Here is a 16,066-nt window from a genome sequence, read left to right on the forward strand (position 1 = left end):
AATCTTCTGGTATGTCCCGATCATCCTTTGAGTACAGCAGCAACAACAAAAACTTCAAGTCCCTTCTCACACACCAACCAGTCAGCCTCCTGACTTACTGACAACCAGGCAGTGGTGGTTGGGGTGGCAGTATTTACCTTAAGGATCTTGGCATTGAGTCTAAATTATGGGGCAGCACTTTTTTAAACTCACTTTCTGGTACTTTAAAAAAACGTTTGAACTTTTAAAAATCGAAGGGACCCGTGCTGAAGCACGCACAAATCATATACATTTGCACAAGTCATAACATACGGTTGGAGCTTTCACAAACTGAACTGTGCTACCAGCACCCAGGTCAAGAAACTGGACCCTACGCCTCCCTCCCTGGATTGCTTTCAACACCGTAGCCTCCTTTGGACTGTTTTGGACTTTTACACAGACGTTGGAAGGCCTTGTTTCACAGGAGGAAGGCAAAACAGTGTGCAGGGAACCTAGGGATAAAAACAGGAAGAAGCGGAACGGAGAATGAATGGAAGGTGGGGAAGATTAGTAGCCCTTTTTTCCTCCTGACCTCATCATTACACTTTCAAGCTTAAACATGTGGTTTGTTGTTGTCGCTGTTCTGTTTTTAGTATATTGAAATTAACATTGACACTAAAATTTTAAAATTCCTTGGACTTCTGTTCCTGAGAAGGGGTTTTGTGGTTTCTAAAAATATGTACCTCATCCAAGAGGAAATTGATGGGTCCATTTTGGAGATTCCACTCTATAGGATTTGAGGTTTTGGAAAGAAGTTCATCTGGACGTTTTCTTTTTCTGATGATGCAATTTCGTTAAAAAAAAAAAAAAAAATTGCGTGTGGGGAGAAATTTTGTGCATTACCGCACTTCACCCATTTCTCTCTTTAATTATGTGATTAGTTTAATTGAAGATTTATTAACTTAGAGGCAAATGAGAAATCTATCCATTGCCCATATTTACGGGGATAGCAGGGCCTGGTCTGAGTTAACCTAGAATTTATTACATTGCATAATTCTTAGGGTCCAAGAAATTCTGACTTCCAGCAATGTAAAACAAGCACTTGCTAAACTATAGACCCTGGCTCACTGTTTCCCATTCAAACCTGAGTTTTTGTTCTGCTGGTTAGGCCACTGCATTGTAGTGGCCATGCCATCCCCTTTAATTTTTTAAAGGATCTCCAGAAAGGATACAGGGACTTCTATTTATTTTTTCTCTAATGTCCCTTAGCAACTTCTAGTCTCTTCCTTAATCCTTTCATTCTTTTCTAATTATTTACCCCAGTGAGTCTTGTCAACGCTTTCGTATTGGTTTGAGAACGCAACCACTATTTGAAATGTTGTTTCTATGATGAGCCTGTAGTCTGAGTTTTAAGCTGCTGATTAAGAAGTGAACTTTTAGAAGAGAGACTATTTAATTTTTGCTCAAGGCTACTCATTATTTTCATTCCTCATGGTGATGATTGGTATCTGACAGTTATGGGGCACTGTGTGCCTGGTACTGGTCCAAGCATTTTACGTATATTGGCTCATTTAATCCTTATAACGTCCATATGAGGATGATCTTGTATGTTAGAGATGTGGAAATTGAAGCCAGAGGCACCAGTGTGACTCCAGAGCTCTATTGTAGCCAACAAGAACTTGCTTAATGTCGGCACACAGTTTGTCATTTTTGCTAATCCCAGCCTTTCTAAAGAAACTAGACTTTCACAAAAGCTGAAGCACAATGTTATTTTTCTCATCCCTTTAAAAAATACCCTTAAAAAAAAAAAAAAACTCTTAGAAACGGACTTCATTTGCATATGAACGTTGATAAAAATTGAGGAAGAGACAATCATATTTCCTCCCCTGTGGTTAAGTAGTGACAGTTGATCCGTTGAATACTTTCCTTCCTTTAAAAAGAGGGAGATTAGACAATTAAAACAAATAAGTGTTGTCATTAGTTCTGTACTCTGAGAGAAATCTTATTACATATTTCTCACTGTGAGGCTAAGTCAAATCCTCCCTAATTTGAGAAGCCTTGAGGTCTACACAGTGGTCAGTGACTCAGTCTACTGTTCCACTATGACTTTCTGCTTTTTGGTGAGATTGGTTCTCTCATAAGCAGTTTGTTTGCAGTAAATATGGCCTGGGGTCCCTTGGTGGTGCAAACAGTTAAAAACACTGTTAACCCGAAAGGTTGGAGGTTTGAATCCACCCCAGAGGCACCTCGGAAGAAAGACTGGGATGATCTACTTCGAAAAATCAGCCATTGAAAACGCTGTGGAGCACAGTTCTGCTGACACACACAGGGTCGCCATCAGTCAGAATCGACTTGACAGCAACTTTTTTTTCCCCCTTTCTGATTTTAAATATGGTATATGCTCTGATAGTACATAAGCTAATTGAGGAAAGTTTAATTGTGACTTTTTTCCAGTTTAATTTAAAGAATGAAATGGTGAGTACTCTGGAGGGTTGAAACAGTAGTAGTTAGACACGAGTGACCTTTTTGGTTGACTGACGTTCTGGTGAATCTGGCTCAGTATCTTTACATTGTGAGGATTGCTTCCTGCCATACCCTGAATGCTTAGAACAACTGAAGGTTGCTGTTGGATAGCTCTTTGGGAAATTTCTCTTGAATTTAAGGGGAGTACCTCTCCACATTTCCCTGAATTGGTTCCAGTTTTGTCCTCAGGAGTAACTAAACATTATCTGTCTCCCATCCAACAATCTCGGTGCTTATCTTCTCTGGCCTCTGTTCCCTGAGTCATTTCTTCTATGAAGACTTCAGGTCCCTTATTATTCTGAATGTGAAGATTCTGTCAGTATCCTTAAAAAATAATGCCCCAAGGTGTAAGCTTTTGGTATGTACTATGAATATAAAAAGCCATAATATTTTGCATTACCATTTGACTCAGCCACTCTGCTTTTGGGAATTTATTTAGATTTGTCCACAGGGATGTTTATGAAGTGTATTTCACTTTGTATCACAGTGAAAAATTGTAACCAATAAGGGATTGGTAAATTATGGAACATCTGTTCCATGCCATCATTAAAATGATATGGTAGCAAGAATATTTAATGACAATGTAGTAAATGGGGGAAAAAAGTGAGAAAACCATATGTACAGTTTAATCTTACTTTGTTTTATACATTGAATTATTTGTTCAGGAAAAGTACTAAAAAGATATGTACCAAAATCAGCAGTGTTTTGTCTCTGGGTGGGCCAAGTAGAGTTTTATTCTTGTTTGGGAAATATTTATTGGTCTTCTATCATATGCCAGGCACGTGCTACGTGCCATGCATTCAGTAATGAACAGTGGCTAGTACGTTCTAGGAGGAGGGATGGCCACTTTGACAGATGAAGTGTCCAGAGTGTCGTGGGCACGCTTTGGATGGACAACTGCTTGGTAGTAAGGGGTGAAAGGAGGCTTTCTGGATGACCCAGCTTAGAGATGTGAGGCTGGGAATTAACCAGGTGAAGATGGGCCTGGCGAGCAGCAGAGCACAAGTGTCAGGGCTCAGAGGTGAGAGGACAGAAAGGTTTGGGGAGTAGGGAGGGGGACTCTTTGGAGGTGATGAGGTATATCTGTACTTTGTCCAGTAAAGATGTTATTACTTGCCTTACTTAAAAAATGGTGCCTAGACACTTTCATCCAAATAAGAGTCGAGGAAAAAGTGGCAAAACTGGAGAGGTAGCTAATGCTTCTTCTGGGTTGTGGACCGGCACTGAGGTTTTCCCAGGCTGACTGGATGCGCTGGGCGTCTCTGGTGACATAGACACACTCCGGGTAGCTAATTTAATTTTCAGAGGTGCTGCTTAAGTGCCTTTGCCTCTTAGTACTGGTTAGGGCAAACAAGCATGTGATTTATGTAAACACACATGAATATTAGTTTTTATCATAGCCCTGCAGAGCGGTGTAAAAGCAACACTTCCTCCCATAGCCACTTTGCAGAATGAAATTAAGAAAATCAGTATTCTTTACGAATGGCTGGTCACAGCGGAAAATACTGGCTGTTGAATTTAGCATTTGTAGACAGCATTCACAAATTGCTCCCTCCCATACCCAGCCAAGGCAGAAATAGTAGTTTTCACAGCAAAAGGCTAGGTGAGTCAAACAGACAGTATTGTAGTGTAGGGTGTCTCGGAGATGGCACAGGCCGTGCTGTGGCTCTCTTTGTGTCCCCTCCCCAGCTCTGACCCATGCTCCCTGCCTGCGTATGTTTCTACTTTTATTTTGTCCTTAACGATTTTATTTGTGTTGCTGAGAATATACATCAATTCAGCAATATTCACCAGTTTAACGATTCTGTGGCATTGATTATATTTTTGTGCAACTATTCTCATCTTTTTTTTTCTTTCATTAAAAAAAAATACACTCAGTTTTTAAAACAACAGCTTTAAGTTTACAGAAAAATTATGCAGAATGAATAGTGATAGGTCCTTATTAACTAAAGTTCACAGTTTATATTAAAATTCACTCTGTGTTACATCTATTTGTGAGTTTTGAAAAATGCACCACTATGGTATCATGCACACTCGTTTCACTGCCTTTAAAATGTCCTGTGCCCCACCTACTCTGCCCCCCCCCACCCCAAACTGTATTCACTTTTATTAGTTTCTTTCTTTTTTTACATCGTGCTTCAGGTGAAAGTTTACAGTTCAAGTTAATTTCTCATTCAAAAATTTATACAGTTTATTTTTTTTTGGCGACATTAGTTGCAATCCCCACAGTGTGACAACATGTTATCCCTTTCTGCCCTGGGTTCCCTGTGTCCATTCGTCCAGTTCCTGTCCTTTACTGCCTCCTCGTCTTGCTTTTGGGCAGGAGCTGCCCATTTGATATCATGTATTTGATTGAACTAAGAAGCACGCTCCTCCCATGTGTTTGTTTTCTAGGCCTGTCTAATCTTTGTCTGAAAAGTGGGCTTAAGGAATGATTTCAGTTCTGAGTTAGCAAGCAGAGTGTCTGGGGGCCATAGTCTCCATAGTCTCGGGGGTTTCTCCAGTCTCTGTCAGACCAGTAAGTCTGGTCTTCATTTGTGAATTTGAATTTTATTCTATATTTTTCTCTTGCTCTGTCTGAGACCATCTACGGTGATCCCCATCAGAGTGGTTGGTGGTGGTAGCTGGGCATCGTCTAGTTTTTCTGGGCTCAGGGTGGTGGAGGCTGTGGTTCATGTGGTCCTTTAGGATAATATTTTCCTTCTCATCCTTCTTTTCTGAGGTGTTCCTCCCTCTTAAACAAAAACTCACTGCCCCCCTAAGTTTCTTATCTAATCTTTTGAGTTGCTGTTGTGACTTCGATGCTGTATTAGATAGATCTTAAAAGAGCACAATGCTCAAGGCAGATATTAAACTAAACTATTATTTGGTTTTAAGAAGACTTCAGGGAATATTTTTGATTTAAGGTTTAAAGATTGTCACGGGGTAGCAGTTTCGGGGATGCATCCAGCCTCCATGACTCTAGAAAGTCTGGAATCAATGATAATTTGAAATTCTGTTCTGCATTTTCCTGGTTTTGTTCCGGATTCTGCTACAGAATCTTTGATCACAGCGTTCAGTAATGGTAGCTGAGGAATGTCTAGCTCTTCTGGTCTCATGGCAAAGGAGGCAGTTGTTCATGGAGGCAATTAACCACACATTCCATTTCCTCCTCCTAGTCCTGACTCTACTTCTTCTTTGTTGCTCTGGTGAATAGAGAGATCAATGGTCTTGCCTTGGACGTCCACTTGCAAGCATTTAAGACCCCTGACACTACTCAACAAAGTAGGAGGTAGAACAGAAGCACTAAACACGTTATTAGGCCAATTAACTGGAATGTCCTATGAAACCATGACTCTAAACCTATTATCTAAGGAACCAAATCCCATGAGGTATTTTGTTGTACATAAGCAGCTGCAGCAGCAACTTTTTTGGGGGTGATTGTTGTAAATATATGTATCATGCAGATTTTGCCAATTCAACTTTTTACAGGTGTACAACTTACTGGCAGCAGCTACATTAGTTGGCTCTGCAACCCTAACCTTGATCCATGTGATTTTCCTGTCACTGTAAGCTGAAACTCAGTACTCTATAATCAGTACCGCCTGCATTTCTTGCTGGTTAGTTTTGGAGAGAAGGGGATGCTTTGTAAGCTTATACAGCTGTCCAAAGGGAGCGGAGCGGGCTAAGCCCTCTAATTTCAGGCATTAGTGATCCCTTCCAGGAGATGGGATTTCAGCCTTGTAAATACTCGGGACCCTTTGACCTCTTGGGATGGCCCAGGATTCTGCAAGTTGAGATTTAGACCACTGTTATTGTCCTAAAATGAATTTTGGATGTGACCACTGCCAGGATGATTTGTAAATCCTTTTGTGCCAGGAGCTGAGCTGACTTCATTTGTGGGCTGGAGGCTGCTAATTCCAACTCTGGGAATTTGTTCTGATTTTTCTCTGTCCTGCTCAGATGAATTGCATTCAGAGTGTTAAAAAGCAAAGGTGTTACCTTGAGGACTAAGGTGGACTAAGCCATAGTGCTTTCATTCGCCTCATATGCATGCGAAAGCTGAACAATGAACGGGAAGACTCAAAGAGGGTTAAAACCCTTTGCCATCGCCATCATGTCTATTCCAACTCATAGCGACCCTATAGGACAGAGTAGAACTGCCTATAGGGTTTCCAAGGAGCACCTGGTAGATTTGAACTGCCAGCCTTTTGGTTAGCAGCCGTAACTCTTAACCACTGTGCCACCAGGGTTTACCAAGGAAGATGGATGCCTTTGAATTATGGTGTTGGCAAAAATATTGAGTATACCGTGGGCTGCCAGAAGAACAAAGGACAGCCAGGAATGCTCCTTAGAAGCAAGGATGGTAAGATTTTGCCTCACGTATACTGGACATGTTATCAGGAGGGACAAGTCCCTGGAGAAGGACATCGTGGTTGGTAAAGTACAGGGTCAGAGAGAAAGCAGACACCCCTCGATGAGATGGATAGACACAGTGGCTGCAACAGTGGGCTCAAATATAGCAACGATTGTGAGGATGGCACAGGACTGGGCAGTGTTTGGTTCTGTTGTATGTGGGCTCGGTGTGAGTAGAAACTGACTTGATGGCACCTAAGAACAACAACAACAGAAAGCTCAGACTCTGAGTTGTCTCCCACAAAGCCACCTGACCACAGTCCTCCCCCCTTGTAAGAGCCCTCATGGTATTTGTGCCTGCTGGTCTTGATTCTTGACATAGTGAATGTGAGAACTGGGTTCCTTTGGGATGGAGAGATTGTGGTCCAATGCTAAGATGGTTTAGTACAACACTTTTGTACCGTACAGGATAGCTCTTCTTGTTAGCTGTCATCCAGTTGGCCCCCGATGCATGGCAACCCATGCGCAATGAAATACTGCCCAGTCCTGCACCATCCATGTGATGTGTTGTGCATTGAACTCTGGTGATCCGTAAGGTTTCCATTGGCTGATTTTCAAAGTAGATCATCAGACCTCTTTCCTACCCCCAAAGGATTGCTTACCAGCACCTTCTCCTTCCTTGAGTGTGGGATATCTCTTCTCTGGTATATTTGGCTTGAATAAGCCTGAAAACTTGTGAGGAAGCCTTTCCTCCCCATAGTTGTATAACATCTTTTCTGCACAACACAAGAAAAATTCTTTGACACAAACCACAACTTGTTCTGTGATTCAACTTGGAAAAAAGTGACTTTTTCTTTCTTTGCATCTCTTCCTTTTTTTTTTTTTAAGATATAAATCTAGATTTCCTTTAAGTGCCCAAGCTCTGAAGGGGAGTTTGTATTGTAAGTATTTGCTTAATAAGTCACTTTTAACAGCGTGGAACATGGGGAGTTTTCCACATTTGGATGCAGTCCCTGGATTGTGTCTCCAAAGGTGTGGCTTTTGGCATTGACTTGTATGTAATTTGGATGGCTACTTTCTAGAGAAGCCAGTTTAGCCTAATGAGTTGTCACAACTCATTCTGCCTTCCCACCCCTGCCCTGCTTTTAAATTGGTCAGTTCTGAATTTTGGAAAATTGAACCTGGTTGATGTATAATGTGGCCATTTTAAGTGTACAGTTTGATAACTGTTGACAACTGTATACACCTAGGCACTGCCATCCCATCAAGAACTGCAACATTCCCATCACTTCAGGACCCTGCTCGCCCCTCCCACTATCCAGGCGAACACTAACCGGATTTCTAACGCTATAAATTAATCTTGCCTGCTTGAAAACGTTGTATAAATAGAAGCCCTCTTGTGTCTGGATTTCTTTGTCTATGTTTCTTTGGAGTCATCCATGTTGTGTATTATCTGTAGTTTGGTCCTTTTAATAGCCGAATAGTTTTTTTTTTTTTTAAAAAACTAAATACCTTCTTCCCTTCCCCACCCACACCTCCCCGCCCCTTAGTAAGAATTGCCTGGGCCTCCCGTTGTTTTCTGTAGAGTTTATTTATCCACTGGGCATTTAAGCAACTTTATCATTCACACATACTCAAAGAGTGAAGTAATTGGAGAGATGATCCAGCCAGATTTCCCCACCCTACAAAGGGAGAAAAGCAAACATGTGAGTAGACCCACAGCTGCAAATATTAGGGCTGGGACCAAATCTGGTCGTTCTCACTCTGTTTCAGCATTCTTTCCCCAGACTGCAGCCTTCACTTCTAGAGTGCCTTCCACAAAGTAGGGAGGATTTTTGTTTGTGTTGCCTTTTTTTTTTTTTAAAAAACGTATCTTTTTGAAAAAGAACTCAATGCTGTAAAAGGATTTTAATTTTATATCGCAGACCTCAGCACTGGGGACCCTATTTCTTTACTTTCTTTTGACGGACAGGGAGAAATGGGTTCTTCTCACAGCCCTGAGAACAGCAAGGGACCATGGAGCCTCAAGTGAACAGGAAAAGATGGAGTAGTCTCTGCTGGTGCAGTTGTAATAGGTGAAAATGTCCCCCTTCAGTGGCTCTATGTGCCTGCTGGTACATACTCTATCTCTCTCTCTCTTTTTAAATTACGCTTTAAGTGAAAGTTTACAGCTCAAATTCATTTTTTTTTTTTTTTTGTTGTACAGAGAAAGTGCTTTGTTGAGAACAAGTGTCTGGAGGTGGGAGGTGACATGGGTTTGAAACCACCATGGCCCACCAGGGTCCCAGCCTGGCATGGCCCGGGAGGCCCTGAGCAAATCCTAAAGAGCTTGGAAAACTGTTCTTACAGACCTTACATTTTACCTCTTCATTGATGGCCTAACGTTTTGAAGTGAGACAGCTTTTCTGGGAAATCTGCCGTCAAAACTGAAATGACAAACCTTGCTGCTGAAACCAAAGCTGTCATTGGTGCTTGAGCAACATGTTGTCTGTGAGCGCTGTGAAGTTGGGAACCACTTCTGTTTAATTCGCAGGACGATGTGCAGACTCTCAGAAATGTTTTCCTTAGGGGCGCTCGCTTTTTTGACTTGCAAAGGGGGAGAAGGAAAAGTTTGCCGCCAGTCTTAGTGGGAACTGGAAGTACTTCCTGGCTGATACACATGAACCTGTCGATTTGACATGCGTTTTAAGTACTGATTATTAGAAAATTAGTATCTTCCCACTTTCTTCGAGGATTCTGCGTTTATAAATTCACCTGTGTGCTAAAATTTATTTGTAACCCTAAAACTAGTACTCAGCTTTTGTGGCCATTTGTGGATGTGAGCATGTGTGGAGCAGTGAAAAATTTGAGCTTCTGTCCCACAAGGCTGGTTCAGTATTTATGAATTCAGTGTTGAGGGTACTTCACAGCACATAGAATCCACTGTGTATTTGTTATCTAAGACTCTCTTCTGATGTCAGCTGAGGCCTGTCCTGGACCCAGGAGGATAGGAGTGGTAATTATCTCTAGCCTGTCACCCTAAATAGCCTTTTACCCTCTCCTGGCTGTAGTTTGCCCAGAAGCCCTCATGGAGATACCTGCTGCTGTTTTTCTCTTTTTGATGTCTTACGTAGGGTCACAGTGAGTCAGAATCGACTTGATGGCAACAGGTTTGGTTTTGGGGAGAAAATATTGCAGTTGGACTCAAATGCCCAAGGTTCAAGATGCAGCTAAGGCAAGCCTCTCTAATTCTCTGACACTGCAAAACAAGGCGGTACTGTTCACAGGTGCGGATGTCTGTGAGGCTTGCAGAGGTCAAGGCGCTAAGGTAATTCAGGTAGTGAAGGGCAGAGGCTGCACTCGAATGAGGTCTTGATCGACTCTTAGTGTGACGGTGACTCCTGCATGGGCCATGTCATGTTTCCCTCCTGCCAGCTATTCCATCACATTTCCTGTTTACATGCCCCATTTACCACTATCTGAGATATCACCTTCATTATATACTTGTTTTTGGTTTTCTCCATTAGAGTATAAACTCCACCAGAGCAGAAATGTTTCTGGTCTTGGTCACTGATTTACATCAAGCACCTGAAACAGTGGCACATGGTGATTAACTTCAGTATGTCTTGAATGAATGAATGAAGTAAGTAGTTGTGACTTTCTTGTAGGCAGGATAGTTTTTTTTTTTATAGTTAAGTACGAAGTATGCCTTAGACATAACTCATAGTTTGGTATGTGTACACAGAGGTTGACCAACTCGCATCCTAAAAAACAAAAACAAAAACAAAAAGATTTGTTGCTGTAGAGTCCATTCAACCTCATGACAATTCTATGTGTTCAGAGTAGAATTGCTCCGTAGGGTTTTCTTGGCTGTAATCTTTATGGAAGTAAATTGCTAGGCTCTTTTTTGGTGGTGCCGCTGGGTGGGTTTGAACTGCCAACCTTTCTTTCAGTAGCTGAGAACAAACCGTTTCGGCCACCAAGGGGCTGCAGAGGTTGACAGACCTCTAGAAATGCAGTTGAGCCATCTTGGAGTAAGCGGAGAGGCAGCTGGAATTTGAAAAATGGCAGAGGCAATCCATGGACCATAGATGTCAGAAATAGACCTTGGGGGAAAAGTTTGGTGACTCTGAGATGCATGCACAACAAACATTTAGTGTGTTATTAATTCCTTTTGTTATTCCTCATTTCTAGACACTGAGGTAAAGCAAAAAATACACAGATGAACCTGAGCCCTTGTGGTGCGGTGGTTAAGTAGTCTGCTGATAACGGAAAGGTTGGGGGTTCGAACCCACCCAGTGGCTCTACCAGATTGTAGCGTAGAAAACCTCATTCTGTTATGTGGGGTCACTATGAGTTGACTCACCTTTTTACAACTGTTTACACAACAGAAAGAAGGTAATGATCTTAAAAAGCACAGATCTCTTGCTTGGTCCTAGGTGCCACTGTTGAAGGACTTTCACAAGAAATAGAAGAAAAAGCAGTGTGCTTGTTCTAGAAATCACCATCGTACTTAAGGTGATTCTACTAGAAAGAAGAAATTAGACATGTTTTTATTACAACCATCTTTAAGAGGCCAGTCAGTGGGCTTGCTATAGGACTGTGGAGGGTCAGACACCATTTAGAATAACTTTGATTTGGGTTGAGTGCTTTGGTCCCTTGGAATGTTGCTTGATTCTGTTACGGGTCTAGTATGGAATCTGGTATATTTACACAAAACCTGTGTGCCTAGAGTGCAACTAGAATACTTTAGTAATTAAAGTGGGGTATGGCCAAAATGAATGAAACATCTTCAGTTGCTTCAAGCCATGTACAGGCTGCAGGACCCCAATAGTTGTGGTAGTCCTGAGCTACTTGAAGAAGTGAGTGGAGTTTCTGCCCAGCTCTTTCTTATCTAATTTAGTTTGAGATTTTTTCCTCTTAACTATAACCAGGTTTGGGACAGCATGGTAACTAACAAGCTGGTCCTGTGGTGTGTGCTAGCTGGGCCCAGTGTGCTGTTGAAATCTTCAGGGCTTGCTGTTACTGACTTTTGAAATACAGAAATTTTTACAGCTTCCAAATCTGTGAAAGAAGAAAGTGATGCTTTAAAATTAATCCTCTTATCTTCAGATGGATTCTCCACTGGCTGAGGGCAGAAGCTTGGAGTTTTCCTCACTCCATGTCAGAAGGCCAGGATTAGAACCTAAATAATTGACACCAGTTCTGCTTTGTTTTGATTCCTTTCCACAAATGTTTTAAGTGTTTCCTCAACTAATACTGATAATACAGTCTTTGCGTCTAAAAGGGTCTCGTGCTTGAAGAGATTTTATGAAGTGCAGATGCTGTACTCTGATTCATTTGTTAACCAACAGAGGCTGCCAGTTATATTTTATAATGAAGATTGCTTGTGTAATAACTTTCAAGGCTTGTGGCTTAGGACAGTAGTATTGCTTACGCTTTGTATTGCTTAAAAATGAAGACGTTTTGGACCGTCCTTGCTAGTAATAGTAGTGAGAAACCAAGAAAAAAAAAAAAAAACAAAAAACAACAAAAAAACCAAGCCTGTTGCCGTTGAGTCGATTATGACTCATAGCGAAGCCTATAGGACAGAGTAGAACTGGCCCATAGAGCGCCATAGAGAACCCAGGAGCACCTGTTGGGTTCAAACTGTTGACCTTTTGGTTAGCAGCCCTAGCCCTTAACCACTGAGCTACCAGGGTTTCCAGTAGTAGTGATAGGGCAGAGAAAAAAGCGGAGCCATCTTTATTTCCCCTTTGCAACCAACGTGAAATGACTAATAATACTAACGTATTTTAGTGTTTGCTGTGTATGTGTCTTAGGTTGGGTCAGTTGAAAGACACAGAGAATGTTGGTGAGTGAGCCAGCTGAAGGCAGGGTGAGCCTAGAGGCCACATTGGGGTAATCTCTGTTAAATACAGCTATTGAAGACTCTGGGTCTGGCAGAAAAGGAGGAAATCCCTCTCAATGCTAAGACCTGTCTTCTTACCTACCCATCCACCAATCTATCTAAAAATTGCTTTGTAATGTCATCATCCCCTTTAAAGAGCTCAGTAACTGCTCACTTACAACAGACTTTTGAAGTGGTATAATGTAGTTAATGAGAATGGTTAAGAGTTTGGGTAAGTCAGCTGCTCTGGCTTGAATTTCAGCTCTTCCACTTCCTAGTGGAATGACCCTTGTGCAAGGCACTTAGCCTCTCAGTGCCTCAGTTTGTGTGTAAATAGGGATAATAGTAGCACCTTTCTTAGACGGTTGCTGTGAGTAGACTGTGTGTTTAGTCTGGAATCGAGCTTGGTGGGGGTAGTATTAGTGGCTGTGCTGTTACATTTCTGTCAGTTATTTATAATTAGAAACCATACGTTGTTGCACCATTTAACTTGATTCTATTAGCAATAGAATTTTTTTCAGAGAGAAATAATTTCTTGCTTCCCTCTGAAATCCCCTTGAGAAGAGGAAACATAGCTACTGGGACCAGTTCAAAGATAGTCTACATAGAGACAGTGCTAGCATTTTGGGTTTTTTTCCCTCCTTTACATGAAAATGCAAAGTCTCACTTAGGATAACAGGTGGTTTTGGTTTGGTGTCACTTGAGGGGGGTCATTTAAAGGTGATACGTAGATTTACAGGTAAAGTAACACTTCTGTTTGAGATCTGAGGTACTTAGCAAACATTGTGGTAAAGTACTTTCCCCCAAAACTCCCTAGGAAATTTTTTATCTTTTACTTTAATAAACCTGAAGTTTTACTTTGATGACATGATCATTAAAGGTGATCAGAAGGTACTCGAGTGTTTATGAACGGGCTCCTCCTGCAGTTGGGAGATGCCCTCTGACTCCCTGGGGCGTTAGGTATGGAATGTACCTTTCGGGTTTTAGTCTGCATTAGTTTCTTTTGGTGAGATAATAATTGTGGCTGCCTGAGTATGTGTTCTAGCTACCCACCCACCCTTCACCCCCAGGGTTGGTGTGTCCTTGGAGGCCATTTATTACCTGTAAGGCAGCTCACAAAACTGGATGTTGAGAGCTAGCCAAGGGCAGGAGTAGAGAGGTGGAGCCCTAGTGGCACAGTAGTTAAAAGCTACGGCTGCTAAGAACAACAAAAAAGGTTGGCAGTTTGAATCCACAGACCTCCATGGAAACCTCATGGGGCAGTTCTGTTGTGTCCTATGGGGTCTCTATGAGTCGGAATCAGCTCAGCAGCAACGGGTTTGGTTTTGGTTCAGCTTCATTCCAGGTACCAGTAGAATGACTTTGGGCAAGGCACTTAGCACCTCCTGGCCCCTGGAGACCTGCCTGCCTGCTCCTGCCATGTTTGTTGATGACAGGGCTGTGCTAACAAGTCAGAGCCATTGAGGTCCAGCCTGTTTCTCTGGTGCTGAGGAGGCATGCTGATGTTACCCGGCGTCGAGCAGCCTCTGATAAACGTGAACACTACAGCAGTAAGGATAGGAATGATTAAACAACCAGACCTTGCTCTGGCTTTGTTTTTAAACTTCAAAGAGAAAGCCGAAATCCAGGGGAAGGCTGGGTGATACATTGACAGAGCCTGCGTATCAGGTTTAAAAGGTGAGCGGAGGACAGGGTAGTCCCATTAGCTTTTCTTCTGCAGGAGAAGCTAAACAGAGCTGTATACCTTGTGCTCTGCCTGGTGGCGTTCTCTTCACAGTGAAGCATCCTGCTAGGGTGGAAGAGCAATTGTGCCCTGAGGCTTGTAGATGTCTACATTAAAACACAAACAAAAACCAGGATTTTGTTTTAGAGTATCTGGAACGATTTAACAATCTCACAAGAACTTTTGTGGTTTCTCAATTCTCTTCCCCTCCCCTGCCCCCCAATTTGTTGGCACCTGCCTACAACAAGAGGGCCTTGCCCTCCTGGCTTCACAGCACTCCAGCCCAGCAGTTAGCTGGGAAACTGAAGCTGCTTCTCATCATGACGTTCACCAGAGACACCCCCATCCCCACCCCTTTAATTGTAGGGTGTTTCTGAGGCGCATCATTTGGTGTGACTAGGCCAGGACTGGCCAGCCTCATTAGAAAATATTTTCTTGGAGCAGACAATGAGGGGTGGGAAAGGTAACAAAAACCTCTTGGGACTCCCGGATTGCTCAGGATGTTGTAAACAGTAAGTGTTGCCTTTGATCTTGGAGGGTGGGGTGGGGTATGCAGGAAAAAGGGAGGATGGTTATTGAGAAGAGAACTGGAGCCAGACAACCATAATGGCTTGTCCAAAGGCCGCTGCGAATCCCAGTGGCAGAAAGCGCCGGGCTTCCCACTAATTTCTGTTTTCTTTGCTGTGGTTGGCTTTATTAAAAGGGCATAAGGAAGCACCCTAGACATTCAGTTCCAATCAGCTTTTTGTGCTAACGGGGGAAAAAAAGCAGGCTTTTGGTGGTTTTAAAGAAAGCAGGATGGCTGGCTCGGTGGCTTGTTCACTTTCTTAAAGGAGGGGTTGCACAGACAGGCCCACCTACATATTCATACGTATCTACATAATACAATACCACAGTACATGCGTGCACACATGTACACACATGTATAAATTAAGGCCTTAAAGGATAACCAGAGACTGGAACATTCTGAATCATCAAAGAGGTTCATGAGACACCAGCAACAGACATTTCATGCTGTTTAGAAACTTGGGAAGGTTTCGTGTTGGTGGACCAATAAGGTGCTGCTCCCTTAAACATAATTTTTAAAGGATGTCCGACAGTCATTGTGTCTCGAGTAACCCTTTTCACTCCGTGGTTCTGCACTTGCCACTTGTTGTTGTGTGCTAGTGCCGACGAAATAGGTCTTTGGTTTCTGGAACAAAATTGGGAAATACGAGGTCTGTACTTGAGGGAGTACAGGAAAAGGCCTGTGAAAATGGCTCTTAAACGTTCTGTGATGAAAAACTATCTTAATCAACGGTTGCAAATTATGTAAATGTGATGCAATAATCAAGCATCTTGCTCCACTGTTTCATTTACCTTTTGATTTCAGAGAAGTTTCAGCCCCTTGGGCTCTTTCCTTTTTTGAACTGGAGTGAAGCACTGAGGTATTTCAGTCACCCCTTGGTTAGGGAATGCGTCTTTGTAAATACAAGGTGGTAATTTTAAGTAGACGCAGCTGTATTATTAGACCATGTTTAATTTAGGCTCACTCATCATTGCAGTTTGTTTGAAAAATTGAAACCTTGTCCGTTGTCTGTCGCTTTTTTAGCTTTGGCAGGGTGAGCTGGTAGCTTTTGATGCTGTGTTGATGAGCGCGCACTGAAAGCTGTCTGGAA

At 42.4% G+C, this 16,066-nt stretch overlaps 1 protein-coding gene across 3 annotated transcripts in view; it reads left to right on the forward strand.

The window, feature by feature from the left end:
• Positions 1-16,066, forward strand: part of JARID2 (jumonji and AT-rich interaction domain containing 2) — a 317,022-nt gene that overhangs the window by 67,360 nt on the left and 233,596 nt on the right. The gene's annotated exons all lie outside the window — the stretch shown is intronic.

The sequence above is a fragment of the Elephas maximus genome, chromosome 1 (assembly GCF_024166365.1).
Source record: "Elephas maximus indicus isolate mEleMax1 chromosome 1, mEleMax1 primary haplotype, whole genome shotgun sequence".
Classification (NCBI taxonomy): Eukaryota; Metazoa; Chordata; class Mammalia; order Proboscidea; family Elephantidae; genus Elephas; species Elephas maximus.